Source organism: Chelonia mydas, chromosome 2 (genome assembly GCF_015237465.2).
Source record: "Chelonia mydas isolate rCheMyd1 chromosome 2, rCheMyd1.pri.v2, whole genome shotgun sequence".
Classification (NCBI taxonomy): Eukaryota; Metazoa; Chordata; order Testudines; family Cheloniidae; genus Chelonia; species Chelonia mydas.
Window position 1 is genome coordinate 40,655,835 of NC_057850.1, and position 13,361 is coordinate 40,669,195.

General features: G+C 43.3%; 1 protein-coding gene and 1 long non-coding RNA gene across 3 annotated transcripts in view; one reads left to right on the forward strand and one right to left on the reverse strand.

Moving 5' to 3' along the window:
• Positions 1-13,361, reverse strand: part of CPQ (carboxypeptidase Q) — a 253,374-nt gene that overhangs the window by 27,573 nt on the left and 212,440 nt on the right. The window lies entirely within an intron of this gene.
• LOC122464424 lies at positions 212-3,249 on the forward strand. The gene is made up of 3 exons (XR_006288422.1): positions 212-283; positions 1,831-1,863; positions 3,172-3,249. It is a non-coding gene; the product is annotated as an uncharacterized LOC122464424 (long non-coding RNA).

Below are 13,361 nucleotides of genomic sequence, written 5' to 3' on the forward strand. Positions count from 1 at the left end.
CTGATGGGGTATTGAGACATAGATTGGCTAAGTGACTTGCCCAAGCTCCTACAGGAAGTCTTTGATAAAACTGGACACAAATCTCCTGAAGTCCAGTCCAGTGCCTTAGCCACAACACCCTCCTTCCTCTCCAATTTTTATCTAAATTCTTATGTAGTACCCATCTGTGTTGGTTATGTGTATCTCTCTCCCTCTCTCTACCCTCCAGGTATCAGGATGGTGGTTTTTTGGGGAAGGCTAGGTTGAAGAAATCGGTTTAGCATTTTGTTCTGAAGAAGCCAAGGTTTGTGATCCTCCCAATATCTTCCTGAAGTGAGTTGTAAATTAGAGGCTAATCACTCTTACTGTTGACAGTTCTGCTACAGTGGAATGCAGCTGCCAAAAGAGGTCGCAATTACAGAGGGTGAGGAGACCCATCAAGTAGCTTTGACCAACATAATGGAGGGCTTTGAAGATAAGGACCAACACATTAAAAGTGACGACATACTGAACCTGTGAAGAAAGAGCACTGGGATGATGTGCTCTTAGGGTCCTTTGCTGCTCAGATCAGGGGCTGCTGTATAGTTTCAGACTGCAAGATCTTTATGGACTTGTAAGACAGATCTCTGCTCTAAGATGCCCAGCAAACTTTTGAGTGTTTAATAAATAATGAAAGTGACATGACAGTGGTTTCCAGTTTGATAGTTTTTCAGGAAGTGCTCCCTTTGGTGAGCAAAATTCCAGCAACAAAGGACACAGAAGCAATGGTCCTTGTAGATTTGGTCAATGTGACAAACTACTAATACTTAAACTGGGTAAAGTTTTTAACTCCCTTTTTCATTATATTCATCAATGAACTTTATTTCGGTAGAATATAATGGATCATTGAGGGAAAAAGTAGTACAAATACAGTATTATATATAGCCTAAATAATGAAAGAAAAGATATAGAAAACCTACAGCAAGTTTGTCTTGAGATTGTATCTTCCCATGGTATATAAAGAAATCTCTGCTCACTCAGTCAGAACTTAAGGCCAGTGGGACCATTAAATCATTTAGTTTGGCTTCCTGTATGTCACAGGTTATTAAATTTCTTACAGTTACCTCTGTATTGAGCCCAATAACTTGTGTTTGGTTAAAGTATCTTCCAGAAAGGCATCCAGTCTTCATTTGAAGATCAAAAGATAGTTTGTTCCAATGGTTAGCACCCTCAATTAATATTGTGTCTTATTTTTTATTTGAATTTGTCTGGCTTCAACTTCCAGCTGGAGGTTCTTGTGTCTTTCTCTACTAGATTAAAGAACCCTGGTATTTTCTCCCAATGTAGGTAGCTATAAACTGATCAACCTGTCAAATTTCTTTTTCTACAAGAGAAACACACTGAGCTCTAAGTCTCTCGCCGTTAGGCATTTTCTCCAGGCCTTGAGCAATTTTTGTGGCTTTTTTTGTGAACCCTGTCCAAATTTTCAACATCCCTTTCAACATGTGGACACCAGAACTGTGATATTGACGTAAAAGCAATTTGTGCTCCAGAAATGAAATACTTCACTAATATGCCTTAAGAATAATACCACAAGTATTAATAGGGAGCTGCTCTTAAAAAGTAGCCTTTCTGAATCCACAGACATTTATCTAGAAAAATTCAGCACTCCCAACTATTAATGCACCTAATTTCTTGTATAACAATATTCCAAAAGAGAACAATTAGAGAAAAGAAAATTAAAATAGTTACATTTAACTTCCATAATTTTCCATTTGGAAAATACTACTCTATTTCTTCCCATCCCTAACTTTCTTATGGAGCTTAAACTAAGACAGCTTTGTTTCATTTATTCCATCATTTGTGTTTCAGCTTCAACGAAGATGGAACAGTTCAGGGAATAAGGTTTGTTTAATTAACTTGTTACTTCTAAACGGCACATTGCCGCACATCAATACTCAACGTTGTGTTTTAATGTAGGACACTGCATGTTTCTTTTTAAAATCAGCTAGCAGTAAATGATCACATATTAAATGAATAACCATTCCCACATAAAGAGCATAGTTTCCTGTATGCTGAACAGTAGAGCCACAATGTGTCTCAGGTTTGCTCTACACTATGGAGTTAGGTCATAGAATCCTAGAAACGTAGGACTGGAAGAAACCTCGAGAGGTCATCTAGTCCAGTCCCCTGCACTCAAGGCAGGTCTAAGTATTAGTCAGGACTAAGTAAGGCCGCTTACGTCGACCTAATTATGTCAGTGTACACACTGTACAGCCTTGCTTCTCCCAATGTAAGTGTCCTACTACACCGAAATAATAACAACTCCACCGCCACGAGAGGCGTAGGTGTTATGTCGGTGTAGTTAGGGTGACTACTACTTCAGTTGTCAGCTGTCATTCTTGTCAGTTTCATGGCTCCATGTGAGAGCTGTGAAATTGACAAGAAAGAGAGGTGGGGGTGGGGGCTCCCCGCTAGGCTGCTGCCCAGGCTCCCCACTCTCAGGCTGCATCTGCAAGGCTCCCCGCCAGGCTGTCCCCACGGTCCTAGCTCCCCACTCCCAGCCAGGCTGCTGTCCAGACTCCCCACTTCCTGCGGGGAGCTCGGCTGCACCGAGGCTCCCAGCTCCACACTCCCTGCTGGGAGCCTGGGTGCTGCCCTAAGGCTCCTGGCTTCCCGCTCCCCCGAGGCTACCAGCTCCCCATCAGGAACACGGCATCCACCAGGGCTCTCGGCTCCCCGCCAGGAGCACAGCAGCCACCCAGCAGGGAGCCAAGATCTGGGCGTGGGGGCAGCTGTGCTCCTGGCAGGGAGCCATGAGCTTCAGGGCAGCAGAGAGCCTCATGGCAGCATGGCTCCTGAGGGTGGGGGAGGGGGGAGGAAGCTGTGTTTGGAGCTGAGAGCACTGTCTCTCAGCACCTCCACACTGCCCCTCAAGTCAATCGAAGCACTCCTGGTGAGGACACACACCACTGACAGAAGAAGGGTAATATGGACATGAACCATCACATTAATTACCGTGGTGGCTGTAAGTCAACCTAACATAGACACAGAGACCCTCAAAGAGACACATCTGATCTTCCTTAAAGAGAGGGGTCTTCCGAGTATTAATCAACTGATGCCTTTGAAATGTTTTGAGACCTTCATGTGGTTAAGTGCTTAATGTGTTTAGCATTAAGTGTTTTTATTCTAATCCATGTCATATTTCCACAGCCCAAAACAAGGGAACAAGATGCAACATTTGGACTGGTATTCACAGAAGTAACAGTGACCACATAGCTAAAATAGAGGCAAATCCAGTAACAAAAAAGGATACGAGAACCATTGGAAACGACAACCGTCTTTAAATCTGTTAATTCCGCTTTTTACTGTTAAACCTAATGCGTCCATTTAATATTTATAAATATTCATATGAGATTCTTTAAGGGCTGCTTCCTCTCTTTAATAAGATAAATGGTATGTTATACCGTTGTTAAACCAGTGTGTTGTAGTTCCTTAGTCTATCGCCACCAAAGAAACACTACCAATTAAAATGCAGTGCAAGTGATTATAAAAAAGAGAAAAGCCATTAATAAAGCAGGAAAATCGAAGTAATGCAGCAACAATTTATAATTAAGCTTTGCACGCAGTTTAATTTTATAGTTTAACTCTTCCAGGAAAGGGTGAATTTAACAGCATCGCTTTCTCTGTATTAATTAGGATTCTCAAAATGTAGTACATTTGCACATAATAAAAGATAAAGCTCCCTTGATATTGAAAACCTCAAGTATATTTGAGATGGCTGAGAGTTAAAAGTAAGGAAGCATCTTTTTATATCAAATATTTATGAGATTTACTTATAGATTTATATATATTTTAAGGCTAGAAGAGACCATTACAATCATCTAGTCTGACCAGCATAACACAGACCACAGAACCTCAGCCAGCAACTACTGCATCAAATCCCTTACTTCTGTGTGAGCCATGGCCAGCAAACAACTATTCCCATTTTGAAGAAGAGAAAAAGTAGCGATGTTTTGAAATTTGTTTTTATTCTGCATTGGAACAAAGACAAAACCTTTCGACATTATTTGAGAAAAAACATGAGCGAGAGAGACCTAGAATAGACAATAGCCCAGTGATAGGGCACTCATCTGGGATGTGAAAGACCCGGCAGAACAGGGAACTTGAATTTAGGTCTCCCATCTTGCAAGTGAATGCTCTAACTACCAGGCTATTAGCGGCGGCCGGGGGCGGGGGAAGAGGGGGGGAGGGACAGCTCGCTCCTCTCCCTTTCTGCTCCCCTCTCCACAATCTTGGACCTGAGAAACCTTCCCTACACATTTTGATCTAAACTGAACTGGGGAGAGGGATCCTAGCGGGAAGGCTTTCCAGCTAGCACAGACTGCTGTAACCTTTTTGGTGAGAGAAACCTTTTTGCTTATTAGCCTTGGTAAAGTTTAGGAATCAGCTGGCGTGTTTATCCTTTTATTTCTTTTGTAACCAATCCTGACTTATATGCAGCTATACTTGTAATTACTTAAAATCTGTCTTCGTTTAGTTAATACATTTGTTTTATTGTTTTGCCTAAACCAGTGTGTTTTGGTTGAAGTGCTTGGGAATCTCTACTTAGGTCAACAAGCCTGGCGCATAGTCATTACCCATTGTTGGAATGACAGACTGCCTATAAGCTTATACTCTCTAGGAGGGTCTTGCACAGTATAAGACACACATTTCTGGGGAGCAAGGCTGGGGCATATGCAGCTCTCGCCCTCTATGTAATTCATGGATGCCTGGGCATAGCATTCATGTATTCAGCTGGGAGTGACAGTACATGCTGGTGGCTGTGAGTGAAAAGAGTCTGGATGTGTTTGCTGCTCATCAGGAAAGCAGAGTAAAAAGCATCCCAGGCTGGAGAATTAAGGAGACACAGCAGTCCAGATTGCACCCCAGGGAATGTCACAAGGATACAACAGTCTTTCTTATAGATAGGACAAGTTTTGAAAGGTTAATATAGACGTGATATTATGCTAAACAGTGAGCATTTTAATAATGCCCTATGAAGTAACCTACATCCACTTTTATAAAAGTTACAGTACATTTAATTCATTTAATTACAGAGCAGTAATTCCTAATCCTAAAGCTTATTTTTTATGGGAGAATGATAAATGAAAACCATAGATGAATTATTTTACAGGTTAATACTCATGGCTCTAAATTCAATCAAGATTTTAAATGGTTCTAATAGATGTAATAGTTATAGCAGGTTCTTTAAGTTCCAAGCAATTAAAATTGTTCTTTTAGCATACTGCTTTAATTTAATATCTCCCAAGTTACACAAAATTTGACTTCTGCTGAGAAACATGCTCATATACTACATTTTCCTCCTGTACCACAATAAAAGACATTAAAAGAGAGACTAGGTGACTCACAGAAATTGATACATTGATGCCAAGATATGACAAGTATATCCCACTTGTCTAAGATTTAGTTTTACTTGTAAAAATAAATGGTATCTAAAGATAGGCTCTGTAGCCATATTTAGGTGTAAGTCAGTGGCCCAGTGGGGTACTTTTGAATGTTTGGCTTCTTATTTAGGTGACAGACATGGGCTTATGAATCTAGTTTTTTTTTAAATCTTGGCCTTGATGTATGTGATCTATGTACCTGAGAGGAGTTGTTTTTAAATGGTTGGAGGTTGTACATAAACTACTGCGTAACCCCAAACTGCCACATTAACACTCTAAGCAAGAGCTGCATCAGGATGTGTCTCAGATTCACTGAGGCCTGATCTACACTACTTAGATTGATGTAAGTCACTCTGTATCGACCTAGTTGTAAAAGTCTCTACACTCAAATTTGTCTCCTGTCGATATAAGCACCCTGTTATGGCAATGCAGTTAAACACCCCCACTCCCCACCCCTGCCCAATGGCATTGAGCCACGGTCAAAGTACTGTGGTCGATGCAGTGCAAGTGTGAACACCATGTGACCTATGTCGACCCTGACAGTACTCCAGCAGCAGTCCCACAATGCCAGACACTGACTGCTCTTGTCACAATTGTGAACTCCACTGCCCAGGGGTCACAGAGACTGGAACTCACCACTCCCTACATCCCACCTTTAAAAATTCCATGTACTTTTGAAATACTTGTCCCGATACCCTGCTTGTAGAGCAAAATTTGCAGCTCTCCCTTGTTGTGTGCAACTGCCCTGCTGACCATGCCAGCTACATACTTCAGATGCATTTCTGCCTAGAATAGACAGGAGGCATTGGATCTTCTGGGCCTGTGGGGAGAAGAGACTATGCAGGAACAGTTATGGACTAGCCATAGAAAGGTGGACATCTACGACCGGACTGCATGGGGGATTCAGGTGAAGGGGTATGACAGGGTGTGACGTTATTGACATGAACTGTGACCGTATAGATCATTGACGCAATCAAGGTCCTATAGTTGCACCAAATCTTGTACAAAGGAGGTCAAGTAAGGTGTCTATAGAAAGGTTGTAATTTTTTTGTTATGATTATGCTGTCTGTATGTGTGTATAGTTTTTTTATTTGAAGTTATGAATATGGGCTATGTACAACGTTGGTCTGAAAAGGATTGGTCCCAGACTAGGAAGGAATCTAGTCTGTGAAAGAAGCTTATTGGGACATCTCTGAGGGTGAGATTTACCTGTATTCAGTTTCCTACTGTATTAGGCTTAGACTTGCGTGTTTTGTTTTATTTTGCTTGTAACTTACTTTGTTCTGTCTGTTATCACTTGAAACCACTTAAATCCTACTTTTTATACTTAACAAAATCACTTTTGATTAACCCAGAGTAAGTAATTAATACCTGGAGGAGCAAACAGCTGTGCATATCTCTCTATCAGTGTTATAGAGAGCAGACAATTTATGAGTTTACCCTGTATAAGCTTTATACAGAGTAAAATGGATTCATTTGGGGTTTGGATCCCATTGGGAGCTGGTGTCTGGGTGCTAGAGACAGCAGAACTTGCTAAGCCATTTTCAGTTAAGTCTGCAGCTTTGGGGGCATCGGTCAGACCCTGGGTCTGTGTTGCAGTAGATTAGCGTATCTGGCTCAATAAGACAGGGTTCTGGAGGCCCAAACTGGCAGAGAAAATGGGCTCAGAGGTAGTCTGAGCACATCAGGTGACAGTCCCAAAGGGGTTTCTGTGATCGAACCTGTCACACAGGGATCAGGAGCAGTGCCAAGTGAAAGCAAAGAAACTGTGGCAGGCATACCAGAAGGCCAGGGAGGCCAACAGTCTGCAGCTTTTACAAAGAGCTTCATGCCATACTTGATGGATTCCCCACCAGCAATCTGTCTTCCACAAAATCATCATGTCCCCTGCTGCTGTGTTTCTTCTAGCAGCTCTGCAAATACTGGATGATCATTCATCCTGTGTTTGCAATGCTCATGACAACAGCGCAGCACTGTATGGGCTCCATGCTTCTGCCAGAGACGGTGGGCAGCCAAAGATGCTGCATGGGCTTGTGGAATTTAAAAAAAAAGGTGAGAAAATTATGGACTATAGATGGCATTGTGGGATGGAGAACTCGACCCCTTATTTCCAGTCATCCCTGATTACTTGTTTCTGCCCCACCCATGGATTGCCAACATTTCCCAAAAGATTGGATACAATGGTGAGTGGCAAACTGGGACACCTACTCATAGTGCACTGCACCATGTATCAGCACAAGCACTCCTGGTGAGTATGGCACAGTGCTGATGCAAGGAGTTAAGTACGCACCTCACAAATGATATACTAACTCTGGCATCTTTACCCCAATGTAACTTGTGTTGAACCAAGTTTGTAGCATAGACATGACCTAATCCAGAATATAGAGGCCAACAGACAGAACTGGGATAAACAAACTAGCAAATGGTATAATTGACTCAAATATCTATGTATAGAGCTTATTTCTGGCGACCGGTGATTGACATTTTTGGAGTTTAGCACACTTAGCTATGTGCTCCTGTGAAAGAGGGAGTCATTTTACTCCTGCTTAGTTGCTGGAGTTGATGTTCAGAGCGATAGTGTGTGACATCCTACATTGAATATTTTATTTTGCAATTTATGAAAATACTAAAAGTTAAAGGGGGATGCTGTTTTCTACATTTTTAAAGAAAGCTTTTATTTTCTGTTCCCTCTCCCCACCTTACAAAAAAATCTCCCCTTCAAGTGAAACAATTCTTGCCTATGCCCAATTAAAGCACAGATGCTGCAGGCCTGTGCTCAAGGCTCTGACTCATGGAGTCACATGATTATATCAATCCTGGTTTTAATTCAAGTTTTTAGCTCTTGTAGTTGCAAGAAAAAGCTTGACAACTAAATCCAAGTGTCGCCAATTCAGTGACAACCGCTTGTGTTTCCAGACAGCCTGAAGCAATAGCTGTGAGGGAGGGACAAACTTATGCATCTCATCAAAGCATTACCTCCAAAAGCCACGGCTATGGGGAGGACTCACCAATACCAACCCAGCACGGAACTCTGTATGTAGCAGGAAGAGAAGAGAACAATCGGCCTGGCCTGTCCACCCTCCCACCCCCCCCTGCAAGCATACCCTGAGTTGCCGGGCGTAAGTGTAACCCACACACCTTCTGGATGTGCTGTTCTGTCCCATCTAGTGGCACTGAGACCAGAGAGAGACAGAGACAGAAACAAGAAGGGAGTGCAGGAAGCACACACTGCCTCTCTCATATATCAGATACCTTGTTTTCTTGACTAAAATATTAGAACATCTGTCTAGTTAGGGTCAGTACATGTCTTTCCACCTGTTCAGAGACCAGACAAACCTGTTATAACACAACATGTGAAACAATATAGTATACTTGCAAGTGTTGACCAAGCCTCTTGGTAGAACATATGTGCTGTAATAAAAGGCATTATGTGTATATAGAGTTTAGAAATAAAGCTTAATTGAGAGAAAGCAGAAATGTGTAATAAAAATGACTGAAATAAAGGATTTTGGAAGACAACTGAATAATTAACAAACTAGTTCTTTAAGACGAACGGCCATCTCAAATCACTAGATCATCCTAAAATAGACTTCACAGCATTCAACTGCCTTTGTCTACTGCTTTATGAAAAAGCAACACAGTTATAAGACCACAAATGTTAGAAACACAATATTGTCTGATTTTACAAAGATCACATGATTGTAGAGATTTCTCATTCTTGGTTCAAATTATTCTCCAAATTGTTGAATATAAAGACCACTGCAGGAAAGCTCTCAAGCATTCAGAAGCTCCATAATGTATTAAATCCCACTGCTGTGTTCTTCCCCATAGATTCCACCTCTTGTACCACATAGGTGGTGTTTGGACGCTTAATTAATGTTTTTAGATCACTTCGCATATCTGTGGCACTTGACAGTAGTTAGCGTTATTATTACTACAAATATGGGTACTCTGTGAAGTTCCACAATTTAAGGGAAAGGATAAATGAGTGATACAATATTCAACCATACTCCCATGTAAAAGAAAATAGCTTAGACTCCGAGAAGCATGAGTGCAGTAGTCTGAACCAGGAGTGGGTGGAAAACAAAAATCCTGTTTTGTGAAAAATTTTGCGGTTTCAGAATTTTGTTTCATTCCAATGCTGAATGAAAATGAGATCTTTTGAAATTTTTGTGAAAAAATATGAAAGACACTCACCTCAGAATAGCCAGTAGTTTGGTGGCTGGGGCACTCACCTGTCATGTGGGAGACCTAAGTTCAAGTCCCTACTCTACCTGATTCAGAACTGCGGCTTGAACCCAGGTCTCCTGTGTCCCAGGTGAGTGCTCTGGTCTAGAGAGTCAATCCCGCCTGTTGGAGAGATCTTTCTCTCCTATTTATTTGTATAATTAAATATTAATTGGGCCAGAGAGTTGGTCCCTTCTCTGAATTAAGTAAACCTTCCAGACAAAAGAGCCAGCATTCTTTTGTGGATAAATTCCTGACTAGCTAAACCTAATCTAAACCTTCACCAGAAGTAGTAATGAATGAATGTAAAAAGCACAAGTAGTAATGTTTTCACTGGGGTTTTCTGACTCAAAGGAGGAAGTGGATTTTAATACTGGGAACAGAAGCTACTCCTGAACTCTAATTAATACAGTAAGAAATTAAATGATAAGAAACTTAATTTTTTGGGTCACAAATTCGTATCGCTGACGTATTCCATGTTTTCTATAATGCGTTGTGGAAACAAAATAGCCAAATGTATTTTCAGAAAACTATGTAAATGAAATTGATAAAGTGTCAATACTTGACTGCTTGTTTCAGTTGGATAACATCGGAAAAGCTGTTATAGTATGTTCAGATTGTTACAATATTGTTATATACCATAAGTGTTCATTTGAACAGTGAGAATACTGCAGACAAAGCGTGAAGCTTGCAAGATGTTTAAAGCCTTCTCTCTGATACAGTATGATACAGTCTGAAGCAGCAGTTCTTTTAATGGAGTTAATTCTTTCATTCCGTCTCTCAAGGGGAAAGCACCATACTTTGCATTGTGGGGGTACTTAGTGATTCGCTTAGCAGGACGTTAAATGAAGCAAAGTTTCAGACAGCAAAGAAATAAACCAGCTAATGCTCCTAATGTTTAATGTTAAAGGTTAACTGAATTTCAATTGATGAAAATTGCTACATAACAGCTAGGTGTTATTATTGAGTGGGTTAAATAGATTTGAATCTTAAGACCCCCCTCCCATACAGTTTCTCTCATCATGCACCTCACAAACAGGTGAATTCCTCTATATCCCCAATGCTTCCCCTTCAGCCCCTCTGATGCTCCAATCACAAACAACAGCTGGGGTTCCAGATATTTCTACATACCCTTTCACACCTCTGCAACCAGGGGCATGACCACAGATGTAGGTGGTAAAGGCTGTGTTAGGTGGCAGCGTTGGTGGTTGGGCAGTGTCCCAATCTGTCAGGGACACATGGAAATAGACAATATGGGGTGGAGGGAGGAATTCATCAGCTAGTAACAACCCCATGGCTGAGGGAAAACTCTCCCTTTTCTTTGCAGTGTATTGGTCCCTAGAAAAATCCATCTCTTTATAAAAAGGGATCTTTCTTCCCAAATATGCCAAAGCATATTTTACCATAACAGCATTTCTGCCCCTTTATATTTTCTAAACATGCACCAGATATACTGGGAAATTCTCATATGTCAATGAGTACACAGATACACAGATCATCTAGATCTGAAGTCCAGGAGCAGTGGTACATATGCACAGACTTTCAGAAGAAAGGGAGATGAAGTGGCATGGTTATTGACCATTGGCAGCTCTTACCCATCCCCCAAGTTAGCATATGTTTATGCTGCTGTAAAATACATACAGTTAGAGCCTAGGATCAAGGATGTGTAAATTACAGGGTTACAACAGTTTGACATGCCACTTAGTAACTTGTGCATGGAACAGAAACATGAGCAGCTGGTGACCCGGCCGTTGGGGAGGCTAGCCCCCAGCCCCTCTCTTTCAGTCCGAGGCCTCTCCCCTTCTGCCCCGCCCTTCCCCGCAGGAGTCCAAAGCACGCTGACCATGGGCCCTGGCGTCGGACAGCCAGGCAGCATGGTCACAGTGCCCCCTACCTGGAGCACCAGGTGGCGCAGATGCAGCGCCCCCAGCCCTGGAGCACCAGGTGGCCGAGTCAGAGCGCTGGGCGGGCAGCACGGCCCTTGTGCCAGCCTCCCCGAGTCCCCGCAGCACGTTGCCCAGCCCCAGCCAGCCTGGGCCTGGGCAGAGTGCCGGGAATTGCAGGAGTAGGCCTGGGGGCGGAGCATGGGAGGGGCCACGCCAGGCTGTTCGGGGAAGCATAGCTTCCCCTAGGGTGACCGGACGTCGCAATACAATCGGAACTGTCCTAATATTTAACTCTTTGTCCTGACCAATGTGCGATCAGGATGCCATTTGTCCTGATATTGTAGGGTTGCCGGCTCCACGCAGCTCCCTGGAAGTGGTGACATCTCCCTCTGGGTCCTAGGTGCGGGGATGGCCAAGGGGGCTCTGCATGCTGCCCCTGCCATGAGCGCCAGCTGGAACCACAGCCAATGGGAGCTGCAGGGGCAGTGCCTTCAGGCGAGGCTCTGTACAGAGCGGCCTGGCTGCGCCTCTGCCTAGGACCCAGAGGGAGATATTGCTACTTCTGGGGAACCACCTGAGTTAAGTGCCTCCTGGAGCCCGTACCCCACACCCCAACCCCTGCCCCAACCCTGAGCCCCCTCCTGCACCCAAACTCCCTCCCAGAGTCAGCACCCCAAACCCCCAGCTCCAGCCCTGAGACCCCCCCGCCTTGCGGTGGGGGCCGGACCTGGAGCTGTGTACCACCTACCTGCGGCTTGCGGAGGGGGCTGGAGCTGGGGTTGTGTGCCTGTGACCTGCAGCTTGTGGCGGGGGCCGGAGCTGTGTGCCCCTGACCTGCGGCTTGCTGTGGGGGCCGGAGCCGGGCCCGCGACCTGCAGCTTGCAGCACCCTCTGCCCCCATGTGTGCCCCCCACTCCCATGGCTCCGGTGGGGGCTGTGAGCCTGTGGCTGTCCCCCCCCATGTGTCCTGATATTTTACTCCTGCGCTCTGGTCACCCTAGCCTCCCATGAGTAGAAACACTGCAACTAAGATCTGAGCCCTAAGCAAACAACATTTCCCCAAAGTAAGAGGCATATGCTCCACAGCCCACTGCAGTACCTATCAACCTTCCACAAGGTTAGGAGAAGAGAGAAACCAGAAAGATTCCAAAAGTATCTGACATGTATCATTCCAGTATAACAAATAGACAACAAAGTACTTTAGACGTAAACCAGCATAAAGAGAAAGTTTTTGTTTTGTTTTTAAATACCAAAACCAAAAATATCTTCTGCTATTATTCAAATGTTGAAAACATGGTAAAAGCTCAGTTAGTCTCAGATCCTTCAAGCCTATAGCCTGGTTGTTAGGATGCTCACCTGGGAGAGGGGAGATCTGAGTTCAAGTCTCTGCTCCAGAGTTGAGATTCAAACCTGGGTCTCCCATATCTGGGCAAATGCCTTAACCACTGGCTAAAGTTATACAGGGACAGAATGGTACACACATGGCTAAAGGTTATAAGGGGACATACACACAGTTTGCTGGCCCTGAAAAACTTTTCCCCAGCTGAAGCTATCACGTCAAATTTGCAAATACTTTCTGTCAACCCGAAAATGCATTTTTTGGCAAATAAACTATTTGTCCAAAAAGTTTTGTCCTGCTCCAGTTTCAAGTCACAGTACTTTTGCAAAAAGATTGCTACTTGTACGAAGCTCAGAAGTGTCACTGAGAGTAAATGTAGAACCTATTTCTCAAATACATTTACAGGGCTTTGTCCTTCACTAGATTTTAGTGTATCATCACCTTTTGGTCTTTGAGTGCTGAATCCCCACAGAATAAATTTATTGAAAACAATTAAATTTTTTA